Source organism: Ranitomeya imitator, chromosome 6, assembly GCF_032444005.1.
Source record: "Ranitomeya imitator isolate aRanImi1 chromosome 6, aRanImi1.pri, whole genome shotgun sequence".
Classification (NCBI taxonomy): Eukaryota; Metazoa; Chordata; class Amphibia; order Anura; family Dendrobatidae; genus Ranitomeya; species Ranitomeya imitator.
Genome location: NC_091287.1, coordinates 400050293 through 400066340, shown reverse-complemented (window position 1 = coordinate 400066340; position 16048 = coordinate 400050293). Strand labels below are relative to the sequence as shown.

Genomic DNA, 16048 nt, shown 5'->3' with positions numbered 1-16048 from the left:
ACAATAAAAAAATTAAGAATTTTTTTTTTTTTTCACTAAGGTTAGAATAGGGTTAGGGGTAGGGTTAGGGGTAGGGTTAGGGTTAGGGGTAGGGTTAGGGGTAGGGTTAGGGTTAGGGGTAGGGTTAGGGGTAGGGTTAGGGGTAGGGTTAGGGTTAGGGGTAGGGTTAGGGTTAGGGGTAGGGTTAGGGGTAGGGTTAGGGTATTTTCAGCCATTTTAGCCCTAAAAAGCTTCCTAGGAAACACACAGTCTCTGCATAGAAAACTGCATAAAAAAGGATAAAAAAACGCATCAAAAAACGCATCAAAAAAGGACAAAAAAAGGACCAAAAAAAGGACCTGCGTTTTCTGCCAAGAGCTGCAGTTTTTTAAAAAAACTGTCCTGAAAAAAAAAGGATGGAAATCCTGAACGTGTGAACATACCCAAAGAATTTGTAAGCGCTGCATTCTTTGCCCAGGAAACAGGCCGTCTCCGATACACTGCAGGGGTGGCTGGTGTTTCTTAGAGTTTTTCAACTCTGTTTTTTGCCATGTGGCTGGTGACCTAGGTAATCAGTAGTAAACTATAGAATGAAAAAAATCATTTATTTTACAGAAAAGGAAAGGATATAAAAGAGAGGATTTCAAATAGCAGGAAAATTGCAAAGTTACGGTATTTTGTTTTTGCAAACACTTTGCAATTTTACTCATTTAACAAGATTAGACAACACCTTTAAGTTCAATGAGATTCTCACTATTTCTAACAATATTACTCATATGCATCATGAAATAGATCACATGGCCCTGATGATGATGGTGTAGTTATTATGCAAATCCATCCCAGAATGACTTTTTAATCTTTTCTGAACACTTGCATTTCATCCAAAATGTAAACTATTGTAAGATGGTTGCCGGACAGGTCCTTGAGGGGAAATATGTATCATCGAGGTTGGTAGCTTTGGTGACGTAAGCTCGGGAAAGCAAGCTCCAGAACATATAGTGCTGAGAGAGTTAATAGGGCATTCCAGGGCCAGGTTTTACGAGCAGTCAAAATAGATTGTTAGAAATGACTGCTCACATATCCCCACCCAGGGGTGTGGTTTGGCAGATAAATTAAGACCAAGTGTCTCATTCGGGGTCTGTGAGTGGAGGTGTTGAGACTTCCAGTGTGTTTGCTGAAAGACATTGACCTGACGGGGCGAACCCGCAGTACTAATGGACTGTTTATTTTCTGTTTGTTTTCACTTCCTCCCGGACAAGGTTGTCTTTTGTTTGCTTATGCTTAAGCAGAGGGCAAGAATTGCCCTAATAACCAAAACACAAAGGACCGTGAGGCAAACAGAAAACTATGCAGAGAGGCAAAGGTCCTTCAAGCATAAATTGCAAAACAATATACGGTAATTTTTATTAAATCAAGCAACTAAAAAAAAATCTATTGAAGGACAGTTGGAGATGAGGGCAGACCATGCAGAAATTGGAAACAGCAAAACACTGGACAAGAGAAATTGATTACATTTATGTCCGAAAAATAAATGCAGAATAAATCACATCCAACATTGCACATACAGTATCTCTAAAGTAAATATACTATTACAAGTATATCAAAAATAGATAGCACTAATTCTGCTAGATAAAGTGCATAGTGCAAACACTATGCTATGCAGGAGGATGCAGGACACATGAGTAAACCATAGAATCGGACACTGCTGGGGTTTGTCTCTGATCTCCGCTAATGAAAAAAGTAATCGTGAATAAGATTTTAGTAAATTTATATAAGCATAACTCACAAAAGGAGGGGGGGGGGGGGATCAGACACAAATAGTGCACACCATAGCTTAAGGTATATTAATATAGAAGCACAAGTATATGGGAGCCAGGAACAATCATAAATACCCAGAATTCAAAGAAGATCCAGTGTACCCCTTGACACGTGTTTCAATGTCAATCTTCCTCAGAAGGGGTGCATGCAACTGGTGGAGGCTAGTCTCCAGCAGCAACAGCAGCAGCAAAAGCAACAGATAGAACTCCTAGCTGAGGCGATCCATGGCAGGGCAATCGCCCCAATCCCAAGTCCAGGTGATAACTCTCAAAAGATGACCCCTGGTGATAGCTTTGATTGCCCAATTTTTTGTCAGGTTTTTTTTGTTGTCGTTCATGAGTCCTGCAGCCGCCGAGCGCTGATCAGTGACACAAATCAATTATTATCGTTCATGCTCGCTGTTTTCCATGACTTTTTTAGGCCCTGACTATTCCCCTTTTCCCTTTGCACCACCTTCATGTGTGCGTTCTTCAGCCGCCGAGCCGGTGATCCATCGCACATCATTGATTGACACCTATGCTCGCTTTTGGCCAGAACTTTTTTTTCCTATCTATTTTGTTTATCCCCTTTTTCCACCACATCCATGCATGTGTCCTACAGCCATCAAGCGCTGGTCAGTGACACAAATCGCTGACTCCAATTATTTGGGTTTTTTGTATGAAAATAGAATTGAATAAAAAATAATTTTCAAAAAATAAAAAATTGTAGCCAGCTCACCCAGTCTGTCGTTTTAAGGACATCCGCTCACTGCCTGGAAGCCGCACGGAGGCGAAATGGGAGTGGCACACCCATGATGCAATAGCCACAGGAAATAACAAATAATTCCAGCGGATCTATCCTACTTGGCAGTTAAAATCCATTTTATTATTTCATCTTTAAAATAATTCATTTTGAAGAAATCCTTGATGTACACAGGGGGATCAAAGAAAGAGCACACTGCTGCTTTATGCGTGCAGACAACGCGTTTCAACCTTCTTAGGTCTTTTTTTAACTGCCAAGTAGGATAGATCTGCTGGAATTATTTGTTGTTTCCTGTGAAAAAAATAATTTTGATTGGTTAATATGACTAGATTAGAGACAGTAAAAAAAATACAGGAGTAATCAGCATCTACTACGGTATTTTTTACTGAATTTAGTCAGGGTTAGTGTCAAATAGCGCTGAAAAAAGAATCACATCCGTACGTGTGTCCTACAGCCATCAGGTGCTGACCAGCGACACAACACTGATCGGCCTCTTGTTGGTTTTCTTTTCTGTGGAAAAAGAATTAAAAAAAATAATTTTGATTAGTTGATAGAACAAGAATAGGAACAGTAAAAATATACTGTAGTAAGCAGTAACTACTACAGTATTTTTTACCGAATACAGTCATGGTTAGTGTCAGATAACACGGAAGAAAACAATCAAATCCGTACGTGCATCCTACAGCCATCGAGCGCTAATCAGTGACACATTAGTGATCGACCTCCGGTTGCTGTTTTTTTAATGTGTGTGATAAAAGAATTAAAAAAAAAAAAATTAGATTCATTATAGAACTGGATTAAGAACAGTAAAAATATACTGTAGTACTCAGTGACTACTACAGTATTCTTTTACTTTATAGTCAGGGCTAGTGTCAGATATTTGTGGACGCTCAGTAATTTTTTTACTGACATCCTTTTAGTAAGTTTGTTTTTAATTTTACCAAATGTTTATATTCTTTTTATTTTATTTGTAACTTTCTCTTTCTAGATTATTTTCTTTCTTTTTTCTCTTCTAAATAAAAATAGTGTACACCAAACACTCACACAAACACATACCTGAATAAAATTTGGTACACACACAAACACTGCATATGTGAAAAAATGTCCCAAACACGGTATTCAGCAGAGGAGTCATACACTTTCCTTGGCTCAAACACTGATAGTAAGGGAGAGGATGTCACTTTTGTTTATGTTTCATCCTCCTCTTCCTCAAGTGATACTGAACTGTTGTGCAGACGCCACAGGAAAGAAAATGAACCAGCACTCACCGTTACTGACCTCGTATTGACCTCACCCACTGGAGATTATGAGTAGAGATGAGCGAATATTTAAATGTTGAGTTCGGACTACATTCGCCGAATTTGCAAAATTCGCCGACTAATTCGTCGAATATTCGCTGAACATAACCGAACACGATTCACATCAATGGGAGGCAAAAACAAAACGCATGCACAACACCTTATAACAGCCCCAAACGCTGCCAAAGCACATCAAATGAGGGGAAGGCACCAAGAAAGTGGCCTCAATTCACCCACAGTACAGATTTTAGCATGGCACTACAGCAATCAGCCAGGCATGAGGTATCGGGGTCTGGGACAGCATTTACAGCTTTCAATTGAACGTCACAGTAAGATGAGGTGGGTGAGGGATCAGTGTAGGGCCCCTTTGCTGGGAGCCCTGATACCACATGCAACACTTCTAACTGCTTTCATGCTGAGCCACACTCAGGTGGCACAAATATCAGTTTTGAAGACTACCATTGTCAGAAAGATTTAAGGATAGTAACATGGGTGGTTGAGTCCAAGGAAGTGGAGGCCTGATGGTCTCGGAGGCCTACTGCTACAGACAACATGCATGAAGGAGACCCAACTATGAGTGTTCACATTTCCAAAAATTATTGGAAGACACCACCAAAGTGGCATCAAATTCACCACAGTAGAAATAGTATAATAGGGACCGAAATTTCTTCTACTACACCCAGTTCAGCAGATGGACACCCTACAAGGAGTGTTCACATTTAAAGAAATGAAGGCTTTACACCGCAGAAGTGGCATCAATTTCACCACAGTAGAAATAGTATAATAGGGACCGACAGATCTTCCACTACACCCAATACAGCAGATGGACACCCAACCAGGAGTGTACACATTTCCAAAAATTATTGGCAGACACTACCAAAGTGGCATCAATTTCACCACAGTAGAAATAGTATAATAGGGACCGACAGTTCTTCCACTACACGCAATCCAGCAGATGGACACCCAACCAGGAGTGTTCACATTTCCAAAAATTTTTTGCAGACACCACAGAAGTGGCATCAATTTCCCCACAGTAGAAATAGTATAATAGGGACCGACAGGTCTTCCACTATACCCAATCCAGCAAATGGACACCCAACAAGGAGTGTTCACATGCAAAGATATGAGGGCCTTACACCACCAAAGTGGCTACAATTTTACCACTGTAGAAATAGTATAATAGGGACCGACAGGTCTTCCACTACACCCAATACAGCAGATGGACACCCAACCAGAAGTGTTCACATTTCCAAAAAATATTGGCAGACACCACAGAAGTGGCATCAATTTCCCCACAGTAGAAATAGTATAATAGGGACCGACAGGTCTTCCACTACACCCAATCCAGCAAAAGGACACCCAACCAGAAGTGTTCACACTTCCAAAAAATATTGGCAGACACCACAGAAGTGGCATCAATTTCATCACAGTAGAAATAGTATAATAGGGACCAACAGGTCTTCTACTACACCCAATACAGCAGATGGACACCCAACCAGAAGTGTTCACATTTCCAAAAAATATTGGCAGACACCACAGAAGTGGCATCAATTTCCCCACAGTAGAAATAGTATAATAGGGACCGACAGGTCTTCCACTACACCCAATCCAGCAAAAGGACACCCAACCAGAAGTGTTCACACTTCCAAAAAATATTGGCAGACACCACAGAAGTGGCATCAATTTCATCACAGTGGAAATAGTATAATAGGGACCAACAGGTCTTTCACTACACCAAATACAGCAGATGGATACCCAACAAAGAGTGTCCACATGTAAAAAAATGAGGGCCTTACAGCACAAAAGTGACAACAATTTCAACACAGTAAAAATAGTATAATGGGGACCAACGGTTCTTCCACTACACCCAATACAGCAGATGTACACCCAACCAGGAGTGTTCACAGTTATACAAATAAGGGCCTTACTACACAGAAGTGGCATCAATTTCACCACAGTGGAAATATTACAATAGGGACCGACAGTTTTTCCACTACACCCAATACAGCAGATGAACACCCAACCAGGAGTGTTCACATTTAAAGAAATGAGGGCTTTACACCACCAAAGTGGAATCAATTTCAACACAGTAGAAATCTTAATATATACTTACCTTGTAATGTCTTCACATCATGTTCCGTCCAGATGTGTCCGGATCACAGAATTCCAAGCGGCGGAAGTTGACTGACCGCCATATTGGGACAACCAAGTGATGGGTGTCTCAATATGGAAACTGCTGGCGGCAGAGGCGCGACGTGTCTACAGGCAGAGGAAGCCGGTCACATTAAAGGGGTTTTCCCACGAGCAAAAGTTCATTTTTAAAAATTGTCTGTGTCTGACCATGTACGGAGCATACCACATCTCCTGGGCAGGGGAGGAAGAAAAAGACAATACTGACATTACAGCAGGGGATCACAGAGGATTCATTTTGTCAGGTAAAATATTTCACTGTTTTTAAACAATATTTTACCTCACAAAATGTATGTATGCGATTTCCTGCTGTGATGTCAATATTGTCTTTTGCTTCCTCCCCTGCCCAAGAGCTGTGGTATGTACGGAACACGGTCAGACACAGACAATTTTTAAAATGAACTTTCGTTCGTGGGAAAGCCCCTTTAAAAAGAAAATATCAACGCCAACATGGCTCCCCCTAAAAAGGACGAAGGACTCTTGATCCGAAACGCGCGTCGGGGCACGTCTGTCCACACTCACCACACCTTACAGGTAACCATTCCTCTATGATTCGCATGCTGTGACCGGTTATCTTGCAGCTGAAGGTCACGGCTTTGATGGGTCTCACATAGTGTACAGTAGATGGTATTATTTGGATATATTACCTATGCTTACTGACCACTACATTATGGCACGTATACATTGATGTGAGTTAGCAGATATTACTCTGCTCTCTTGGTTGGTTGCCTGTTATTCATTTGTATACCCATATTTTCTCATGTTATATGGACATTTATATGCCCTTGTACGCTATATATATTTAATATTCTCTTACGGGCTATATATTATTGAAGAATGCCATCTAATTTGTACCATGTACATGTTATACATTTGTGACTTTTTTGTGAGGTGTGTTTTTTGTGGGCTGATACACACGATGTGTGGTTAGTACCACATTGCTATATTTTTTTTCTTTTTTTGTCCCTATTCATTACCAATAAAATTTATATTTTGATTATTTCATATATTATTATGTGTCCATTTTAATTATTTCTTTGACCCTTGTTGTTCGGTTTTTTCTTTCTTTGGTGTTCTCTATTTGCCGAATGGTTTGCCATTCATATTGTTATCCTTCATCAAGCTCTGTGATATTATACTATCCTTAGGTTTTTCCTTACATTGCTTGTAAATTGTGCAATTTCTCACAGTATTATATACAGCACAGCCTGCGTAGTAGTATACACAGCACAGCCCACACAGTGTTATATACACAGCACAGCCCACACAGTGGTACAGTTAGGTCCATATATATTTGGACAGAGACAACATTTTTCTAATTTTGGTTATAGATATTACCACAATGAATTTTAAACAAAACAATTTATATGCAGTTGAAGTTGAGACTTTTAGCTTTCATTTAAGGGTATCCACATTAAAATTGGATGAGGGGTTTAGGAGTTTCAGCTCCTTAACATGTGCCACCCTGTTTTTAAAGGGACCACAAGTAATTGGACAATTGACTCCAAGGCTAATTCATGGACAGGTGTGGGCAATCCCTTTGTTATGTCATTCTCAATTAAGCAGATAAAAGGCCTGGAGTTGATTTGAGGTGTGGTGCTTGCATTTGGAAGGTTTTGCTGTGAAGTAAACATGCGGTCAAAGGAGCTCTCCATGCAGGTGAAACAAGCCATCCTTAAGCTTTGAAAACAGAAAAAACCCATCCGAGAAATTGCTACAATATTAGGAGTGGCAAAATCTACAATTTGGTACATCCTGAGAAAGAAAGAAAGCACTGGTGAACTCATCAATGCAAAAAGACCTGGGCGCCCACAGAAGACAACAGTGGTGGATGATCGCAGAATAATTTCCAGGATGAAGAGAAACCCCTCCACAACAGCCAACCAAGTGAACAACACTCTCCAGGAGGTAGGCGTATCAATATCCATATCTACCATAAAGAGAAGACTGCATGAAAGTAAATACAGAGGGTTCACTGCATGGTGCAAGCCACTCATAAGCATCAAGAAGAAAAAGGCTAGACTGGACTTTGCTAAAAAACATCTAAAAAAAGCCAGCACAGTTCTGGAAGAACATTTTTTGGCCAGATGAAACCAAGATCAACCTGTATCAGAATGATGGAAAGAGAAAAGTATGGCGAAGGCGTGGTACAGCTCATGATCCATAGCATACCACATCATCTGTAAAACACGGCGGAGGCAGTGTGATGGCTTGGGCATGCATGGCTGCCAGTGGCACTGGGTCACTAGTGTTTATTGATGATGTGACACAGGACAGAAGCAGCCGAATGAATTCTGAGGTATTCAGAGACATACTGTGTGCTCAGATCCAGCCAAATGCAGCCAAACTGATCGGTCGTCGCTTCATACTACAGATGGACAATGACCCAAAACATAAAGCCAAAGCAACCCAGGAGTTTATTAAAGCAAAGAAGTGGAATATTCTTGAATGGCCAAGTGAGTCATCTGATCTCAACCCAATTGAGCATGCATTTCACTTGTTAAAGACTAAACTTCAGACAGAAAGGCCCACAAACAAACAGCAACTGTAAACCACTGTAGTGTAGGCTGGGCAGAACATCAAAAAGGAGGAAACACAGTGTCTGGTGATGTCCATGAGTTCAAGACTTCAGGCAGTCATTGCCAACAAAGGGTTTTCAACCAAGTACTAAAAATGAACATTTTATTTAAAATTATTGAATCTGTCCAATTGCTTTAGGTCCCTTTAAAAACAGGGGTGGCACATGTTAAAGGGAACCTGTCACCTGAATTTGGCGGGACCAGTTTTGGGTCATATGGGCGGAGTTTTCAGGTGTTTGATTCACCCTTTCCTTACCCGCTGGCTGCATGCTGGCCGCAATATTGGATTGAAGTTCATTCTCTGTCCTCCGTAGTACACGCCTGTGCAAGGTAATCTTGCTTTGCGCAGGCGTGTACTACGGAGGACAGAGAATGAACTTCAATCCAATATTTCGGCCAGCAGGCAGCCAGCGGGTAAGGAAAGGGTGAATCAAACACCTGAAAACTCCGCCCATATGACCCAAAACTGGTCCCGCCAAATTCAGGTGACAGGTTCCCTTTAAGGAGCTGAAACTCCTAAACCCTTCATCCAATTTAAATGTGGATACCCTCAAATGAAAGCTGAAAGTCTGTACTTCAACTGCATCTGAATTGTTTTGTTTAAAATTCATTGTGGTAATGTCTATAACCAAAATTAGAAAAATGTTGTCTCTGTCCAAATATATATGGACCTAACTGTATATACACAGCACAGCCCACACAGTGTTATATACACAGCACAGCCCACACAGTAGTATATACACAGCACAGCCCACACAGTGGTATATACACAGCACAGCCCACACAGTGGTATATACACAGCACAGCCCACACAGTGGTATATACAGCACAGCCCACACAGTGGTATATACACAGCACAGCCCACACAGTGGTATATACACAGCACAGCCCACACAGTGGTATATACACAGCACAGCCCACACAGTGGTATATACACAGCACAGCCCACACAGTGGTATATACAGCACAGCCCACACAGTGGTATATACACAGCACAGCCCACACAGTGGTATATACACAGCACAGCCCACACAGTGGTATATACACAGCACAGCCCACACAGTGGTATATACACAGCACAGCACACACAGTGGTATATACAGCACAACCCACATCTCAAGCCCCCGATAATGGCTCCACAGTCCAGTTAAAAAAAAAACAAAAAAAACCACTCTCCTCACCTTTCCTCTTGCCCGTGCTGCTCCTGTCTCCTGTCTCAGCGGCTGCAATCTGCCCAGGACACAGCAGGTGTGCGATGATATGACGTCATCGCGCACCCGCAGTGTCAGAGGCAGAGCGGGGAATGATGGGAGAGGGAGTGTCAGCGGACGCTCTCTCCTCCATCATTGCATTGAACTATACCGGCGTCATAGACGCCGGTATAGTTCAATGCGGCGGCGGCACTGGCGGGGGGAGGGGGAGAAAGAGTGCAGCGGCCCACTACTGGCACCGGCCCTTCTGGCATTTGCCAGAAGTGCGCTATGGCCAGTCCGGCCCTGCGTCTCCAAGAGGTTAATAAAAACTATTTGCAAACATTTTTTTCCTGCATTCAAAAGAAAACACGTGCAGTTCCTCATGGTTGCCTGTAGATGATGTTGTAGTAGTTAGAAATAAAAGTAAGATACTCAGGAGACAGAAGTGAACTAGGATGTTCCACAGTCTGGCGTGACCCAATGTGCGCTGAAGTCACATTACCCTAATCTTGGCACTGATCCAAATACAGAGAGTTACAGGGGATAAAGTCACCACAATGTGTCACTCCGTCTCAGAGCGCTAAATGCCATTACATGCAATGATAAACATTTACGGCAAAGAACATGGACATGAGTAATAACTACTGAGTCACCAAAGGGAGTGTTACATCTGAGTTCATGATAAATGAGCGAATGAACTAGAAACATGGAGGGAGAGTTACTAATGTGTCAGAATTTTATTGAGCTAGAATTCTGGTGCAGGTGCCATATTTATGGGTTCATAGGGAGATTTTTTATGTGAATTTTTCTGAAAAAAATGTATATTCTCTCAAAAAACAAGCTTTTTGGATTTTTCTTTTAGCATGACCGTGATGAATGCACTAGTCATGGCTCTCATAGCTCTAGAGAAACATAGGCATACTGTGTATTAAAGGGAACCCACCACCAGAAAAAACGCTGTTAACCTGCATATGTGGGGTTAATCTTCATGTTAATAAGTGTTAGGGCTCTTTTCCGCTTGCGAGAAACACGTCCGTGTCTCGCATGTGAAAACCAAGCTCTGGCGCCGGCACTTGGGAGCGGAGCGTGTGGCCGCATAGCAACACATGGAGCTGCACGCTCCGCTCCCAAGTGCCGGCACCAGAGCTTGGTTTTCACATGTGAGACACGGATGTGTTTCTCGCAAATGAAAAAGAGCCCTTATAATGCTGCCCAGCGCCTGCACATAGCCTAAGGCTGGGATCACACATGCGAGAAACACGTCCGTGTCTCGCATGTGAAATCCAAGCTCTGGCACCGACACTCCAGAGCGGAGTGTGTGGCTCCATGTGTTGCTACAGTATGCGGCCGCACGCTCCGCTCCGAAGTGCCGGCGCCAGAGCTTGGATTTCACATGCGAGACACGGACGTGTTTCTCGCATGTGTGATCCCGGCCTAATGCTACGGGGAGAAAATTAACTTTATCCTCCCCAGCAGTGTTCCTGTTTAATTAATGGGGCGGCGCTGGTTCATTCACCGCTCTGAGAATACAATGCGGATCTAACTATCCGTGACTGACAGCCAGCCCCAATTCAGAGCGAGTATCCTCACCCAACATCCTTAGTTGGAAAAAGGAGACTCTACACAGAGATAAAGTGGAACGATCACAACACCGTCTGAGGAACTTTCTGCAGTGCAATCAGCCCAGTCCCCATTGGCCTTGTGCAGCTGACCTGGCATACAGGTATGCCCACCCCTGCTATGGGCTCTCCACATGAAAAATAGAAGCAACATGTCATTTCAGGAGACATCTTTGCTTAATAAAACACTCCAAATTTGACTACTAAATCAACTGATGCAGAGAAAATTGCCCATATTACAAAAACAAGAAAACCACTAAGGGCGCAGTCAGACGGCTGTATAAATAGGCCCAAGATTGGATCACAGTGCTCGGACTGGCCGGCGGCTCCTCGACCCGAGAGTGACAGCTTCATATATTTCTATGCAGCTGTGACGCTCAGGTCGGGAGAGCTGTGGCCAGTCAGAGCACTGCGGCCCAATCTATACGGCCATCAGACAGCTCTATAGCAAATATGCCAAATTATGCTGTTTATTTCTCGTTAATTATTCATCCACAAAATATTTATTTTAAACATAACCTAAGGGTATATGCAAACGTTCACCTGATGAGTTTTTCAAGTAGAAGTTGCTTCAGGAAACCCTGTTTTTTTTTTTCTGAAGCATCTTTTGTGTTTGTTTTTTTGGGTCATTTACTACAAATTCTTCTGATGTTTTTTGGTCACCAGAGTTTTTTTTGGAGAGTTTTCTCATTCCTATAAGGCCAAGTGCACGTGTTGAGTATTTGGTGATTTTTTTTACCTCAGTATTTATAAGCAAAAACCAGGAGTGGTGACGTGTTTCTATCACGGTATGTGCACACAGTCAGTAATCAGTTGCGCTTATGACGTAGCACATGTCCGCTGCGTCCAAAGTGCTGCCGTCTATTGAACGCAGGTGATTCCGCATGTGTTCAATGAACCGTGCGGAATCACTGCGACCAATACATTGTAAGGCCGGCGTCACACTACCGTGTTTTACGGACGTAAGAGGGGTGCTGAAAATGCGGATTGCATGCGGTACAATGCTTCTCTATGCCCCTGCTCCTATCAGCCGTATTTTACTGATCCGTATTATACGGTCTTCTACGGACGTAGAAAATCGCAGCATGCTGCGTTTGCCACCGTATTGCGCAAAAAATCCGCCAATGAAAGTCTATGGGGGCCAGAAAAATACGGATTACACACAGACCAGCAGTGTGACTTGCAAGAAATACGCAGCAGTGTTAGAGAGAAAAGCCGGCAATTCAGCTTGGTGTACAGTAAAATCACACTGACAGCTTACAATAGAATAGGTAGAATAAATGTGTACACATAGAATAGGTATATTTATATATATGTCAGTGAGACACATATATGTATATATATAAATATTTCATACAGCGCTAGATAGCTTTAAAGCCGATAATTCAATTGCCGACTTTTGCTACCTCCTTCCTAAACCCGACATGATATGAGACCTGGTTTACATACAGTAAACCATCTCATATCCCCATTTTTTTTGCATATTCCACACTACTAATGTTAGTAGTGTGTATGTGCAAAATTTGGGCGCTCTAGCTATTAAATTTAAGGGTTAAATGGCGGAAAAAATTGGCGTGGGCTCCCGCGCAATTTTCTCCGCCAGAGTAGTAAAGCCAGTGACTGACGGCAGATATTTATAGCCTGGAGAGGGTCCACGGTTTTTGGCCCCCCTGGCTAAAACCATCTGCCCCCAGCCACCCCAGAAAAGGCACATCTGGAAGATACGCCTATTCTGGCACTTGGCCACTCTCTTCCCATTCCCGTGTAGCGGTGGGATATGGGGTAATGAAGGGTTAATGTCACCTTGCTATTGTAAGGTGACATTAAGCCAGATTAATAATGGAGAGACGTCAATTATGACACCTATCCATTATTAATCCAATAGCATGAAATGGTTAAAAAACACACACACACACACACATTATTAAAAATTATTTTAATGAAATGAACACACAGTTTGTTTGAATACTTTATTGTTCTCTCAATCCACCTGAAGACCCTCGCTCTGTAACAAAGGAAACATAATAAACCAACAATATACATACCTTCCGATGATCTGTAACGTCCCACGATGTAAATCTATCTGAAGGGGTTAAAATATTTTAGAGCCAGGAGCTCTGCTAATGCAGCTGTGCTCGTGGCTGTAAACCCCGGGGAATGAAGGTAATGTAGATCAATGACCTGTAGTTACCTTCATTCGCGGTGATGCGCCCTCTGCTGGTTGAGCCGCAGCGTCAAAAACGCAGTGTCCAGATGTTACAGCATAGTGGAGGGGATTTAATGAAATCCCGTCTCCACTATGCAGTAAAAAACGCATGCGGCATAGCCGCGAAAACACACATGCGGCGCATCTTTTCAGAACGCAGCATGTCATTACAATGAGCAAAACACGCAAGAACACCGCAGGTGACCTGTCAGTGACCTCAGGTGCAGATTTGGTCAGGATTTTACCTGCATAAAATCCTGACCAAATCCTGAAGCCAGCCTGAACGTGGAAACATACCCTTATACTTTTCCTCTAATTGTTCCTCTCCTAGTTTTGGCTTACAAGTACTGAGGTAAACAACTCACAAATACTGAACGTGACCTAAGGCCGGTTTCACACGCCAGTGGCTCCGGTACGTGAGGTGTCAGTTTCCTCACGTACCGGAGACACTGACTCACATAGACACATTGAAAGCAATGTGTCACTGCACATGTCAGCGTGTTTTCAAGGACCGTGTGTCCGTGTGCAAAACACGGAGACATATCAGTGCAGCGCCCCAGAGATCTGGTCGTTGCAGTATGACACTCTGCCACTAAGGGAAGTGATGGTACGTCTGATGGCACTGAAGGAATTCTACTGACCAGGTATCACCAGCACACATTACACTTCACACTCCGGCCACTAGGGGGAGAAAAAGGCTTTATTTATTGGGCCACTCCTCACACTGATAAAACTAGGGGTTGGATAGGAAGTTAGTCAGAAGCTGACTGGGTTGGATTCAGGCAACATCTCGTGGCAGGGCGTGTTGCAGGGAGAAGATTCAGGGGGGTGCCTGTCAGGCGTGGGAACCTGGCAGGTACCTAGCGAACAGAACAGAACGTTACGGAACCGCTCCTGCACTACCTTGCGGCGGTATCCTAAGAAAGAGACACGAAGCGAAGGATATTGTGTAAAAGTGAGAAACAAGATCAAGCACAAAGGAGAGCCAGTAGGAGTCGTACCCCGAGAACGGCAACATCCTACTGAGGCGCGTAGCCGGTGGCCGGAACACTGAGGAAGTAACTGACTCTATGCCTTACTTCAAACTCCGCAGGACAGTTAATTATAGGTTGGCTGTCCACCTTAAATTTCCTACGAAGACATAGGGGGCAACGCGTGGAGAGGGGCGTCTCTAGGGTCCCGGAAGAGCTCCGAGCCTTCCCGTCATACGGGTGCGTCCTAGCCACATACCTGGGGGACGAGAAACTAGTAACATCTGGAACGAAATAGAAAGAAAGAGAAAGAACTAGAAAGAACGAACGAACTAGAACAGAAGTTGTGAGGACTATACCGAATGCTCAGCAGGGTAGCACTACAACACACAGGTGCTATTGGTAGGCGACGATTTCCACCTGCAAAGGGAACTCTGGATGTGCCATCGGACCGGCCGGTCTCAGACAGCCCTGTTAACTGTGCTCTGGATTGCGGATCCTGAAGTCTTCAGTAAAGAGGTAAAGAGACTGCAACCTTGTGTCCTCGTTATTGTCTGCACCTCACACCATCGCCATCTACATCACTGGGAAGCTCTGGAGACATACTTCACCTGTGAGAAGGTATACCATCCAGCTGCCATTCCATCACCCCAGCGGACCCCACAGCAGCGTCGGTCATCCTGACCAAACACCACAGGTAGCGTCACGAAACCTTGACAGACTCCTATCACCTTTTATTGGACGCCCCTTAGCTGGGTCACGGACCGGGTCCAGCCACCGTGACAACCCCAGAACTGAGACAGAAAGGACCGGTACCGAGTAACCAACGGCCCTGTGTCTCGGGGCGATTCATCAGTGTTCGTGGGAGCGCACGGATTACACGGACCCATTAACCCCTTCATGACCCAGCCTATTTTGACCTTAAAGACCTTGCCGTTTTTTGCAATTCTGACCAGTGTGCCTTTATGAGGTAATAACTCAGGAACGCTTCAACGGATCCTAGCGGTTCTGAGATTGTTTTTTCGTGACATATTGGGCTTCATGTTAGTGGTAAATTTAGGTCAATAAATTCTGCGTTTATTTGTGATAAAAATGGAAATTTGGCGAAAATTTTGAAAATTTCGCAATTTTCACATTTTGAATTTTTATTCTGTTAAACCAGAGAGTTATGTGACACAAAATAGTTAATAAATAACATTTCCCACATGTATACTTTACATCAGCACAATTTTGGAAACAAAATTTTTTTTTGCTAGGAAGTTATAAGGGTTAAAATTTGACCAGCGATTTCTCATTTTTACAACGAAATTTACAAAACCATTTTTTTTAGGGACCACCTCACATTTGAAGTCAGTTTGAGGGGTCTATATGGCTGAAAATACCCAAAAGTGACACCATTCTAAAAACTGCACCCCTCAAGGTACTCAAAACCACATTCAAGAAGTTTATTAACC

At 43.1% G+C, this 16048-nt stretch overlaps 1 long non-coding RNA gene across 1 annotated transcript; it reads right to left on the bottom strand.

Annotated features, from left to right (window-relative positions):
* Positions 1–2906: 2906 nt before the first annotated feature.
* Positions 2907–9816, bottom strand: LOC138641432 (uncharacterized). The gene is made up of 2 exons (XR_011313834.1): positions 9787–9816; positions 2907–3048 (listed from the first exon to the last, which is right to left on the bottom strand). It is a non-coding gene; the product is annotated as an uncharacterized lncRNA (long non-coding RNA).
* Positions 9817–16048: the final 6232 nt, after the last annotated feature.